The 12,546-nt window shown below is 40.6% G+C and overlaps 1 long non-coding RNA gene across 14 annotated transcripts in view; it reads right to left on the bottom strand.

Moving 5' to 3' along the window:
- Positions 1-12,546, bottom strand: part of LOC102501121 (uncharacterized) — a 99,141-nt gene that overhangs the window by 46,214 nt on the left and 40,381 nt on the right. For 5 of the 14 annotated variants that reach the window (XR_001369637.2, XR_003547600.1, XR_003547598.1 and 2 more), the window contains 3 exons: positions 10,302-10,382; positions 3,364-3,424; positions 2,827-2,943 (listed from right to left, as the gene is read on the bottom strand). This is a non-coding gene — a long non-coding RNA (uncharacterized LOC102501121). Of the gene's footprint in view, positions 1-2,826; positions 2,944-3,363; positions 3,425-9,802; positions 9,942-10,067; positions 10,383-12,546 lie in introns of all 14 variants that reach the window. The other 9 variants (XR_001369643.2, XR_001369644.2, XR_003547599.1 and 6 more) reach the window with 8 other exon arrangements.

The following is a 12,546-nucleotide window of genomic DNA, read 5'->3' as shown; positions in this document are numbered from 1 at the left end:
CCCGGACGCATTGGCTTAAATTCACACTGGGTGTGTGTGCATGCATGCCCAAGATCCCGAGAGGAGAACAGAGGAGAAGGGATTGCAGCATGGCCCTACCCCCTGGTGGGTGATTTGCTTTCTGTCTCCAATGAGCACATGCACCCTATAGCAAAAAAATCTAAGGGGCCAGCAAATGGCATGGTGGTTAAGGGTGCTGAACTCCCACATGGCCGACCGTGGTTCGAGACCTGGACCTCGCGGTTTGCTTTCTCACTTTCTCTCTCTTCCTCTCCTCTCTCTCTCTCTCTCTCTGTCCATCTCTCATCAAATTAAAATAAATGAATGAATAAGTAAAATTAAATAAAAACTATTTTTAAAAATCTATCTGAAAAGGAAAAGACTTTTGTGAGAACTTCAAATATTTAAAGAGCTGTTGTTCAGGTGTAGATATCTAACTTTCCTATTGTGTAAGTCTCCCTAAAGCCAGGAGCCATGTCTTTTATCATTTTGGTGTGTATGGTCCTCTGTTCCTTGTATTTAGCACAAGTTCAACAAATAAAACACAAATAACAATCTGATTGTATTTCTTTCCTACTTAAAACTCATCAGCTTTCCCAAATTCCTCCACCATTTTCACATTTAGCATGTGACTCTAGTTAAAAAAAAAAAAAAAAAAAAAAATTCTTAAATTTTTTTATCATTATTACTATTTATATTTGCTATTGGACACATGTGCTCATCAGAGAGATGAGAGAGAAAGAGAAAATGGAAAAGCAAGCCACCAGGTCCAGGACTCAAACCATGTTTACCATGTGGGAGTCTAGGGAGGGCCTTAACTCCCATCCCACCTGCTAGCCCCATAGTTCCTTCTTTTTGTTTTTTGTTTTGTTTTTCACTATAGGGCACATGTGCTTACTGGAAGAAGACAGAGAAAGAAATCACCCTCAGACCCCAGAGGGAATGGCCTTGCCATAATCTCTTCTCCATTCTCCCATTGGATTTTGGGCACATACACACACTTGCCTGGTGTATTCTTCAAGCCACTGGGTCTGGGACTTGAACCACACTGTTGACTGTGTAGGATCCAGCACCTTAACCACCAAGCACTTGCTGGTCATCTATGTTTTCACAGGCAAAACCGAAGCTGGAGTTGAGAATTTTCAAAGACCCCTCGTCTCCTTACCTCAAATTCTGTCCCATTCTCCCTCCTTACCGTCTGTGGGGATACTTCTCAATCATCACCTGCTTATCAAAGCAGATTGCATGACCCCAGCCCAGAGTTTCAGAAACTCAAGAAAGGTCTGGTAATTTGCGTTTCTAACAAGTTCCAGGTGATGCCACTGGTCAAGGAGCCACAACTCGAGAACTGTTGTTATGGATGTTTCTCCCTGTGGATCTCATGCACCCGATCCCACACCTCTCACCTAATTCCAGGACATCACTCTAGCAGCTGCCCTTTTATAATTATTTTTTCCCTTATTGGATCATTCTCTCGGCACACAAATATGCTTTATTTAATCCATTATTTTTTGTTTTCTTTCATTACCAAAGGGTGCATGCACTCACCAGAAAGAAAGTACCTCCCAATGGGACATGTGCAGTTCTCTTTCCTCTAGTCCTCTCTCCCATCAGGATTGTGGGCATACAAGCATATGTGCCCAACATGCTTTCCATGCACTTGGAACTGGGATTTGAAATGGAGTTGGCCATATGGAATCTGGCTTCCTTAACGGCTAGGCTATGGGGCTGACTCACAGATAAAATTCTTGACCCAAATTCTGTGTGCTATCTCATTTCTTTACCTTCATTGGAATAAAACCCCTTGAAGAGTTATTTATTCATATGGTTTGGAAATGGCTTGTCCCTTCTGAAACTCAAAATTGATTGTCAATGCAACAATGTTCAGAAGTGGAACTTTTGAGGTAGGGCCTAGTGAAATGTGTTTGAATGATAAAGGCTTCATCCCTATGGGAGGACTGGTGCTGTTCTTAAGGTACCGAGTGAGTTTTTGCTCTTGTGAACTATAGTAATTACCACAAGAGTAAGTTGTTTGGGGTTTTTTTGTTGTTGTTGTGGGGGGTTTTTTTGGTTGTTTTGTTTTGTTTTGTTTTTGCTATTTGGGACGTGCACTTGCCAGAGAGACAGAGACAGTGAGAAAGGAGAAATCATCCCCGAGTGTGGATGGCCATACCACAATCCCTTTGGGACATGCACACACACACTTCTAGTGCGAGTTTTAGGCTGCCAGGTCCAGGACTCGAACTGTGGTCCGCTATGTGGAAGTCCAGCAACTTAACCCCACGCCAAGAACAGAAATAAGTTGAAATAAAGTGAGGTTGCCTTTCTCGTTTTGCCCACTGAATTTTCCCTTCCACTTCTCCGCCATGTTTTGGTATAGCATGAGGCCATTATCAGAAGCTACCAGATGTGGCCACCCAATCTTAAACTCCTCAGTCTGCAGAACCATGAGCTAAGTAAATCTTTTTTCTTTATAAATTACCCAGTCTCAGGTGTTCTGTTATAGCAACAGAAAACAGACTAAAACACTGCCACCGATTTCTCTCCTCCATGCTGTAGCCCATTTCAGATCTTACCAACACCCTACCTCCAACACCAGCAAAGTTATTCACAGGAACATCTCTACTAAATCTAATGGTCAGTTCTCGAACTTCACCCTTTTCCAATCAGCAGTAAATGGAACACTTGATATCTCCATCCTCATTGAGAAGCTTTCCTCACTTGGCTTCCAAGACATCACACTCAATTTTCTTTCTACTGCAGTGGTTGCTCCCTCTCAGTATCCTTTGCTGCATCCTTCTTTTCTTTCCAGTGTCTCAATGTTACCTGCCCAGGGCTCAGTCCTTGGCCTTCTCTATCTTCTCTCATTTCTCTGGGGTCACTTCTCAGCCTTCTCACTTCTATTCTCCCATCTCAGTTGTTATAAGTTCCATCCTTCAGTTCCTCAGAATGAAAACATGAAGTAGTTGTGATTCTTTTATTCAAAATCTACATTTGAGGGCCAACAGGTGGCATGGTAGTTAAGGTGCTAGACTCCCACTTGCCTGACCATGGTTTGAGTCCCAGACCCAGCAGTTTGAACATCACATCAGGCACATGTGCATGTGTGACCAAAATCCCAAGAGGAGAAGGGATTATTGCATGGCCATTCTCCTCGGGGGGTGGGAGGGGTGGATTTCTCACTTTCCCTCTCTGTCTCTCTGGCAGGTAGACATCCCCATAGCAAAAACCTAAAACAAAACAAAACAAAAAACTATGCTTAAACCAGGAAACATATTCACTCAACCACCAAAATGTATCAAGAAACTATTGATCACTGTAGATACTGCCTCCATCCCAGTCTGAGCCACTCTCATCTCTCACCTGCATACAGCACTATCATTCCATTCGTTGTCTATGCCACTGGTGCTGGGAACCTGTCCATCTGTTGGCAGAGATACACTATAGTAAGTCACTCAGCAAAGTGTTATATCTATCTTTTCTCACTTTATTTACTGCTGATAAGTTAGATCCTACATTATTAAATAGAGAACAAAGCTTATTTTTTTCCCTTTTGCACAGGGGTATACATTAGTAGGCACGCTAAAAAGAAAAAAAAAACTTAATTATCAAACTGCAACTAAGATCTGCCTTGAGCAATTGAGAGTAAATATTAACAACCTTTTATCCCTTCCTCTGCCAGATTGGAGAGAAGAAAAATGAGTAAAAATAATTATTGTAAGTTCATCAGAGCTTTCTCAACTACTGTATTTTATGGCCTACTGACCACTGTGGTTCAGGAAGCCAAATTCCACATGACATCTGAAGAGTTTGAATCCTAGCCTCCACAATTTGAAAAATGCACCAGGTGCATGTGTGTGCGTGCCCCAAATCCTGACCAAATGGAGAAACAGAAGAGAAAAAGATTACAGTGTGAGCATGCCCATTGGAAAGTGCTTCCTTCCTCTTTGTTGCACTGTCTTTCTCTGGCAAGCACATGCTCCCTCTAGCAAATTAAAAAAAACAAAAACAAAAACAAAACCACGGAGGTGAAGTCTGGAGTCTGGCATCTGGCTTTCTGTATCAGTTCAATTCCTGGTAAAAAGCTCTGGCATGGCAGAAAACAAAAGTGCACATTTTCCAAGGAAGGAATGCATATGTTTAGATATGCCATGCCTTACCTTCTCTCCTGTTTTCTCAGTTCATGCTCCCTTGTTACCTTAAGCTGTGGTAAAGGCTAATTAAGGTGGAATAAGATTGAAAAAGTACCTAGGGTGGAAGAAATTAGGAATTCTAAGTACTAAATTTTGGATTGGAAAAAAACATAAAATACATTCTATGTTTTAGTAGTAATTTACATCTTTCTGTTGTTCATTATGTCGTGTAACTTTCTCAGAGAGAGCAGGGCAATTTGGGAGGTGATTAGAGCGTAAGGATATCTTCCTCATTAATGAAATTCGTAACCTCTCTGCAGAGGTCACAGGGAGCTTGTTTGGTTGGCCCTTTTGCCATGTGGGGACATGCTAGAAGGTGCCATCTGTGAAGCAGAGACCAAGCCATGACTAGACACTGAACCTGCTGGCACCTCGAGCTCCAGAACCATGAGGGTTTTTTTTTTTTTCCTATTTTTACATTATCCAGTCTAAGATTTTGTTTCAGCAGCCCAAGTGGACTAAGGCAGCAGCCAAAGTTCATTTTACCTCAATTAGTAGTTTAAACTGAACAACCGTGGAAATTGAACACCAGTCATACTAACAGGATCCTGAGGAAATGATTTTTGAAAAAGTACAGATATGAAAATACGGACCAGCAGTTAGCGTAATGGCTATGTCGCTGGACTCCCACGTAGTCAACCGCAGTTCGCGTCCCGGACCCGGTGGCTTAAAACTCACGCCGGGCGCGTGTGCGTGCGTGCCCAAGATCCCGAGAGGAGTACGGAGGAGAAGGGATTGTGGCATGGCCATCCCCCCTGGGGGGTGATTTCTCACTTTCTGTCTCTCTGTCTCTCTCTGTCTGTCTGTCTGGCGAGCGCACACGCCCTATAACAAAAACTTCTCAAAAAAAATGCACATGTGTTTCAGAATTCAGTATATAACTAAAAAAGGGACATGCATCTCATTTCATAAGTATTTTCTGACAGAGCACATTTTCCAAAATAAAATATGAAAACATTTGATGATTTCATTTAGGGAAAATTGACAGGAAATTGTCCGTGTTTTCAAACTATGCCCTCAATTTTACAGATGATACAGCTTTTAAAATTGTACACATTGGAATGTGATGATGTATTCACTAGCTGCCTTTTTTTACCTCTCTTTAGTTTACAGACTCCTTTCCTGTAAGAATCAAGATTCCAAAACTGAAGCAGTAATAGGAAACTCAACTTCAATGCAAAGAATAATATGATGGGAACCAGCGGTTGGTGTAATGGCTATGTCACTGAACTCCCATGTAGTCAACCACAGTTCAAGTCCCGGACCCAGTGGCTTAAACTCACGGGGGGCATGTGTGTGGGCATGCCCAAGATCCTAAGAGAAGAATGGAGGAAAAGGGATTGCGGCATGGCCATCCCCCCCTGGGGGGTGATTTCTCACTTTTTGTCTCTCTGTCACTCTCTGTCTTTCTGGCGAGCACATGCACCCTATAATAAAAACCTCTCCGGAAAAAAAAAAAAATCATGGATGAAATTATATATGAGAAAATGCTTCAGAATCATGTAGAGAAAGGATAGCAGATGAGATTATAAAAGAAATAAGTACCTATGAGAGGATAATTTTTGAAGCTTGGTAATGGGTAAGGGTTCATCATATTCTTTTTGTTTGTTTTTTGAACTCCAGTCCACCATGTGGGAGTCCAGTGCCTTTAACCACTACAACACCCGCCAGCTCCAATAAATGTCATTTTTTGCACATCATTTATGTGAATCAGGATCCAATTAAATTACATTACAATTGGTTAATTATATGTTTTGTTTCTTTTAATTTGGAGGCTCACTCTGTCTGTTGCTGGCTCTCATTTTTCCTTTCTCCTCTCTTTCTGTTTCTCTCCTTTAAATGTATTTGTTGTAGAAACCCAATTTTTTTTCCTTGAGAAAATATACAGTCTAGATTATTCTAATTGCACGTCACAGTGTAGCTTAAAATATTTTGTGGGGCTAGAAGGTGATGTGGTGGCTAAGACACTGGACTCCCACATGGCTGATCATGCTTGTGTCTCAGACCTGGCAGCTTAATTTCTCACTTTCCCTCTCTCTCTCTCTGTCCCTCTCTGGTGAGTGTCCTGCCCTGTAGCAAACAAGAAAATAATATAAATTAATAAAATTAAATAAATATTTTTTTCTTTGTATTTTCTATAAATGACTATGTTGAATCTAGAAAAATTCATCTTTTCACCAAGCCTACTTCAGAGGGAATGATGAGTTCTTCCATCAGGAGGTACATAATATCTCATTTCTCTGACTTCACATTTATTTGATGTAAGTTGCAAAAAAAGAAAATGCTATTCTAAGTCAAAGTTCCCTTCATTTAAACATATAAAAATAAGGTGAAAAAGTCCATGTTTTAAGTGGGTCATAACAGGGCCAGCAGGTGGTGTGGAGGTTAAAGCACTGGAATCCACATGGCTGACTATGTGATTCAAGTCCCAAACCTGACAGCTTGAAAATCACATTGGGCACATGTGTGCATGTGCCCAAAATCCCAATAGAAGACTGGAGGAGAGGGATCATAGGGTGTGACCATCTCCCCAGGGGTGTTTTCTTACTTTTCCTCTTTCTCTGTCTCTATCTGGTGAGTACACATGCCCCAAGGCAAATACCTAAATATGAAAAGACATCACTGCTATCAAAAATTATCTTAGATACAGTGCAATTCCTATCAAAATCCCAAAGACACTTTTTGTAAAAATGGAAAAATCTACCATATAATTCACATGGAATCTCAAAAGACCCCAAATAGCCAAAACAATTTTAAAAACAAAGAACCAAGTTTAAGTCTCACATTTCCTGATTTCAAAACATATTATAAAGTTACAGTAATCAAAACAGTATAGTATTGGCATAAGGATAGATATATGGACCAATGTAATAGAAAGCCCATAAATAACCTTTGTGTACATGGTCAAATGATTTTCAGAAGAGCACCAAGACCACTCCATGAGAAAAAGAGTCTCTTCAATAAACATGATTGGAAAAGTTCTACATCTACATACAAAAAGGTGAGGTTGGATTATTATTTTATGCCATATACAAAAATTAATTAAAAATAGATTAAAAACATAAATATAATACCAAATACTAAAACTACTAAAAGAAAACATAAGGGGGAAAACTTCATAAAAATGGCTTTAGCAAAGATTTCTTAGATGAAACACCAAAAATACAGGCAATAAAAGCAAAAATACACAACTGGAACTGAATTAATATTTAAAACTTCTGTGCATCAAAGGACACAATTAATAGAGTGATAAAGCAACCTATTAAATGAAAGGAAACATTTGCAAACCGTATGTCTGACAAGGGGTTGATATCTCAAGTATATAGAAGAACTTTTACCATGCCACAACAACTAATCAAATTAAAAACTGGGCAAAAGTCTGAATAGACATTTCTCCAAAGTTGAAATATATGCAAAGTGGCTTACTAATCAGTCAGCCATGGCAGCACAGCTATAACAGAATACTCCACAATGCTGAGGTCACGTGAGACCTGAGTTTGTATTTGGAGGCCTCCCTATGCATGCTGGGCCAGCAAGTGATATGGTGGTTAAGGCACTGAACTCCTTCATAGTTAACTACGGTTCAAGTCCCAGACCCTGCAGCTTAGGGATCACACCAACAGAGTGTGTACGCGTACCTAATATCCTCAGAGGAGAATGGAGAAAGGGGTTACAATATGACTATACCCCCTGGGGAATGAGCTGTCACTTTACCTCTCTCTCTGTCTCTCTCCAGAGAGCACCCACACCCTATGATGAAAATCTAAAAAATTTTTTTAAATTAATATTTCCAGTGTATTTTTCTTGATGGCTAGAACGTGCAGAATCAAATTAGAAACCTGATCATCTGAAAGTGCACAGCATACTGTAAAGTTCTTTGCTGAAGACTACAAATATGGTAATATTCTTGATCTGATTATCACGTACTTCATACATACTTTGAAAAAACCATATTTTATTTTAAAAAGATAAATGACTAAATGTAGATAATAGTTATAAAATATAAAAGAGAAAAGAAACATGGTATAGCACAGAGAGAGTAACTCCTACAGTTAGAAAAATTAGCTTACTTACTTTTGTTTGCACCAGAGAGCATGTGTGCTTGTTTGTGAGAGAGAATATCCCTCAAGAGAATAAGGCCATGCTGTAATCTTTTTCCTTCTTTGCCTCCATTTCTCTATCTTAGTAAGATTTGGGGTGAACACACAAGTGCTCAGCATGGTTTTTTCAAGCCACGGGGACTGGGATTCAAACTGGCTGGCCATGTGGGATCAGGCTTCCTATAGACAGCGTTTAAACTGTGATCTGAGCTAGCTCTGGAGCTGTTTTAAAGTTTTTTCCCTATTGTATAACAAAGACAATTTTAAGTTTCATAGTGTAGGAGGACGTTTAATAAAGCTTAAAAATTAAAAGGATCACAGAATCTTTTTTTTGTTTTTCAGAGGTTTTTTTTTTTTTGTTACAGGGCATGTTCACTCACCAGAAAGACCAAGAGAAAGTGAGAAATCACCCCCCGGGGGGGATGGCCATGCCTCAATCCCTTCTCCTCCATTCTCCTCTCAGGATCTTGGGCACGCTTACACCTGCCCAGCGTGAATTTAAGCCACCGGTCCGGGACTTGAACCACAGTCGACTATAGGGGAGTCCAGTGACAAAGCCTTTATGCTAATTGCTGGTCCCGGGGTCACAGAATCCTAATAGCACTTTGACTATTTGAGACTCAGACTTCAAGCACAGAATTGCCACATTTTAGAATCTTGGCTGCTTGTATTTTGCTGTAGTTTTTCTATGGTCCTGAACTGTAACACCCTTAAATAGGCTTTTATTAGGAGTGAAAGTAAAGGGAGTAAAGGGTGTGGGAGGCTACATTATTCTATCATCCTCCCTTGCAGGTGAACAGAAGAGGAAAGAAAGGGGGAACCAGCAGTTAGCGTAATGGCTATGTCGCTGGACTCCCACATAGTCGACTGCGGTTCGTATCCCGGACCCACTGGCTTAGAACTCACGCCGGCCGCATGTGAGTGTGTGCCCAAGATCCCGAGAGGAGAATGGAGGAGAAGGGATTGCGGCGTGACCATCCACCCTGGGGGTGATTTCTCGCTTTCTGTCTCTATGTTTCTCTCTGTCTGTCTGGCGAACGCACGTGCCCTATGGCAAAAACCTCTCAAAAAAAAAAAAAAAAAGAGGAAAGAAAGGGTAATAGCAGCTAAAAGGGAAGAAGACTGCGTCTTAGGGACTTGCCACATGAAAGGATGAGAAGATGGAGAACTCACATGGGCCCGAAAACACCGTGGAGTTGCCTTATCGGCTCCTTACAACCAATGACATGATAATACAATTAAAATAAATGGAAAACATTGGAGAGAAAAGCAAAAGTAAATAAGCAAGTTTCTCTAATTGTAGAAGTTACTCTCTATGTTATATTGAGTTTCTTTTTTTAGTGTAGAATGGAATAAGAAATGTAAATTTCTTATTTACATTTAGTTATACATCATTATGAGTACAATATGTTTTTCAAAACATGTATACGGTATGTGATAACTGAATCAAAGATACCACCACATTTATTATATTATCTTCACCAAAGAATATTACATTACATTGTGTACCTTTGATTTTCATTCTATTTATTTTTTCATTCCATTCATCTATGTCTAAGATTCGCAATGCTTTTTTTCTTTTTTTAAACTCCTTTGTGGTATACCACAGCAGATGTTCAAGTTTCAAATTTGATTCTGAGCTCTTTAGCTGTCAAGAAAAATACAAAGGAAAATACGACAAGCATCATAGTGCCATTTCATAAGGCAACATTTTAAGTTAATTTAATTCCTTAAATAAAGTACATAAGAAATAGCTGTTAGTCCGGATGCTTACATGCAAGAAGTATAGGACATCTCCAGCTGAGTTAAGCAAACAAGTAGTAATTCACTAAAAAGATATGAGGGTAGCTCCCTCAATCCACCACAGGGGCTAGAGATCCAGATACAAGGCTAAGGCATTAGGACAAATGCACTGAAGTATGTTCTAGAACTGCTCTGGAGACGAAACTACTTCTTCCCATGTCACAACAATGGCCGTTCCCAGCTGCAGAAATACAGTTCTCCAAACCTTGCTTTATGCAGCTGGAGAGTCACGTCCTGCCAGGCAGCTTCTGATTGGTAGAGCCTAGGTCACATGCCTATGCTCTATCTGCAAAAGAGGAAGGGAAACTCAACATCTGGCGTTTTTTAGCTCCTGTAGTAGATCATTAACTTCTACCATCCAAACCAAGATCAGGAATTCCCCAAACATAATAAGCAGTTTGAAACACTTGAATGTCTGTTCAATACCATATATCCCCCACTTTCAGATTACAATATAATCACTGAAGTCGGTCCCGGAAGGAACTTAAACTATCACAAACTATTATTTATTCTTGTATTGACTTTCAGACCTAACTACGCTCATGTCAGTAAGGTGCTTATAACTCTGCATGTATTTACTGTTTTCAGTAGAGGTTCTAAATGCATTCAAATATGTAGCTTTCTTGGATCAATTTATCTTGTTTCAAGAATAGAACCCAGAATGCCTAGAAGCGTACCTAGAATAAGAAATCCTTTTTACTGTCTCTATGGCTCTTAATAAAATTGAATTCACTTGTTAAGGTAAAAAATCACTAGGGTAGAAACAAATATCAAAATGTTACACTTGTCACTATATTTGTTTACTTTAAATGTTTACTTTAAATATTTACTTTTAAATGAAATTAGCCACTATATGAAGAAAAAATGAAATTCACACCAAAACATGAATTTCAAAAGTGACAGAGGCACATAGAGAAAAGTATTGAATAAGTAAACTGCAAACACTATAAAAAGCAGTCACAGGACCTGCAGGTGGTGTGATGGTTATGTCACTGGACTCCCCACATGGTTTACTACAGTTTGAGTCCTGGACCAATGGCTTAGAACACACTGGGCATGTGTGTGTGCATGCTCAAAAGCCCCAGAGGAGAATGGAGGAGAAGGGATTGCAGCATGGCCATCCCCGCAGGGGCTAATTTCTTGCTTTCTCCCTTTCTTTCTGTCTCTCTGGTGAGCCCACAAGCCCTATAGCAAAAATATCTCTAAAATAAACAACAAAAAAACCTCTCACACTACAGATTAATTCAACTAAATACACGATTATCTCAAAATGAGACTCTGGGCCCAGTTTGGTACTTAGTGGTTAGGGGAGTCAGATGTTATATGGCCAATTCAGTTCAAATCCCCCCCCTCTCCACCACACACACACCTAACTATTTGAAAAAAATACATCAGGCTCTTATGTTTGCATGCACAAAATTCTGACAAGGGGGAGTGGAGGAAAAAGGATTGTGGCACACTTATGCCTCATTGGGGGATGCTTTCTCTACCCTCCCCCTTGTCTCATTCTCTCTTTCTCTGGAAAGCACACACACCTCTGACAATTAAAAAATAAAAATAAGGGACCAACAGGTAGTATAGTAGTTAAGGTGCTGGACTCCCACATGGCTGATCATGGTTTGAGTTCTGGATCTGGCAGCTTGAAACTCATGCTGGGCACATGTGTAAGTATGCCCAAAATCCCAAGGGGAGAATCGAGAAGGGATTGTGGTGTGGCTATCCACCCTGGGGAGTTGCTTGCTTTCTGGCTCTGTCATCCTGGCAAGTGCATGTACCCTAAAGCAAAAAAATCCCTCAAAAATAAATAAACAAATAAAGAAATAAAAATAAAAGGGATTCTGTTTTCTCCCCGAGTACAGAGATTGCAAGTGAGGAAGGAGGATTTGAGGACTGCCTGCTCCTTTCTATGTCACTAAGAGGAGCCTGCTTTGTTAGATGACTAGCTGTAGGCTCTTTCAGAAGGGAGACATATGGACACTGTATTTGGAGTACAGCTGCCAGTGTGCACAGGGGAGGCAGGCTACGACTTGCTGCAGAATGATGATCCCTGGCTTTTATGGACAAGCTAGCCTGAAACACCTGACTCGACAACACCCAGAAAATCCCCAGGTGCAACTCTGAACTGGTACCTAAAATGGCCTTTCCTGATAACAATGTGTGAGACAAAAAGGAAATGTTTCTGAATAGAGAAGAGATGGGCAAGAGAACCAGCAGTTAGCGTAATGGCTGTTGCTGGACTCCCACGTAGTCGACCGCAGTTCGCATCCTGGACCCGGTGGCTTAAAACTCACGCCGGGCGCGTGTGCATGCGTGCCCAAGATCCCAAGAGGAGAATGGAGGAGAAGGGATTGTGGCGTGACCATCCCTCCGGGGGGTGATTTCTCACTTTCTGTCTCTATGTCTCTCTCTGTCTGGCGAGCGCACGCGCCCTAGAGTGAAAAATAAATCTC

This window comes from Tupaia chinensis, unplaced genomic scaffold (genome assembly GCF_000334495.1).
Source record: "Tupaia chinensis unplaced genomic scaffold, TupChi_1.0 Scaffold144450_1, whole genome shotgun sequence".
Lineage (NCBI taxonomy): Eukaryota > Metazoa > Chordata > Mammalia > Scandentia > Tupaiidae > Tupaia > Tupaia belangeri.
This window is presented reverse-complemented; position numbering and strand designations above follow the sequence as displayed.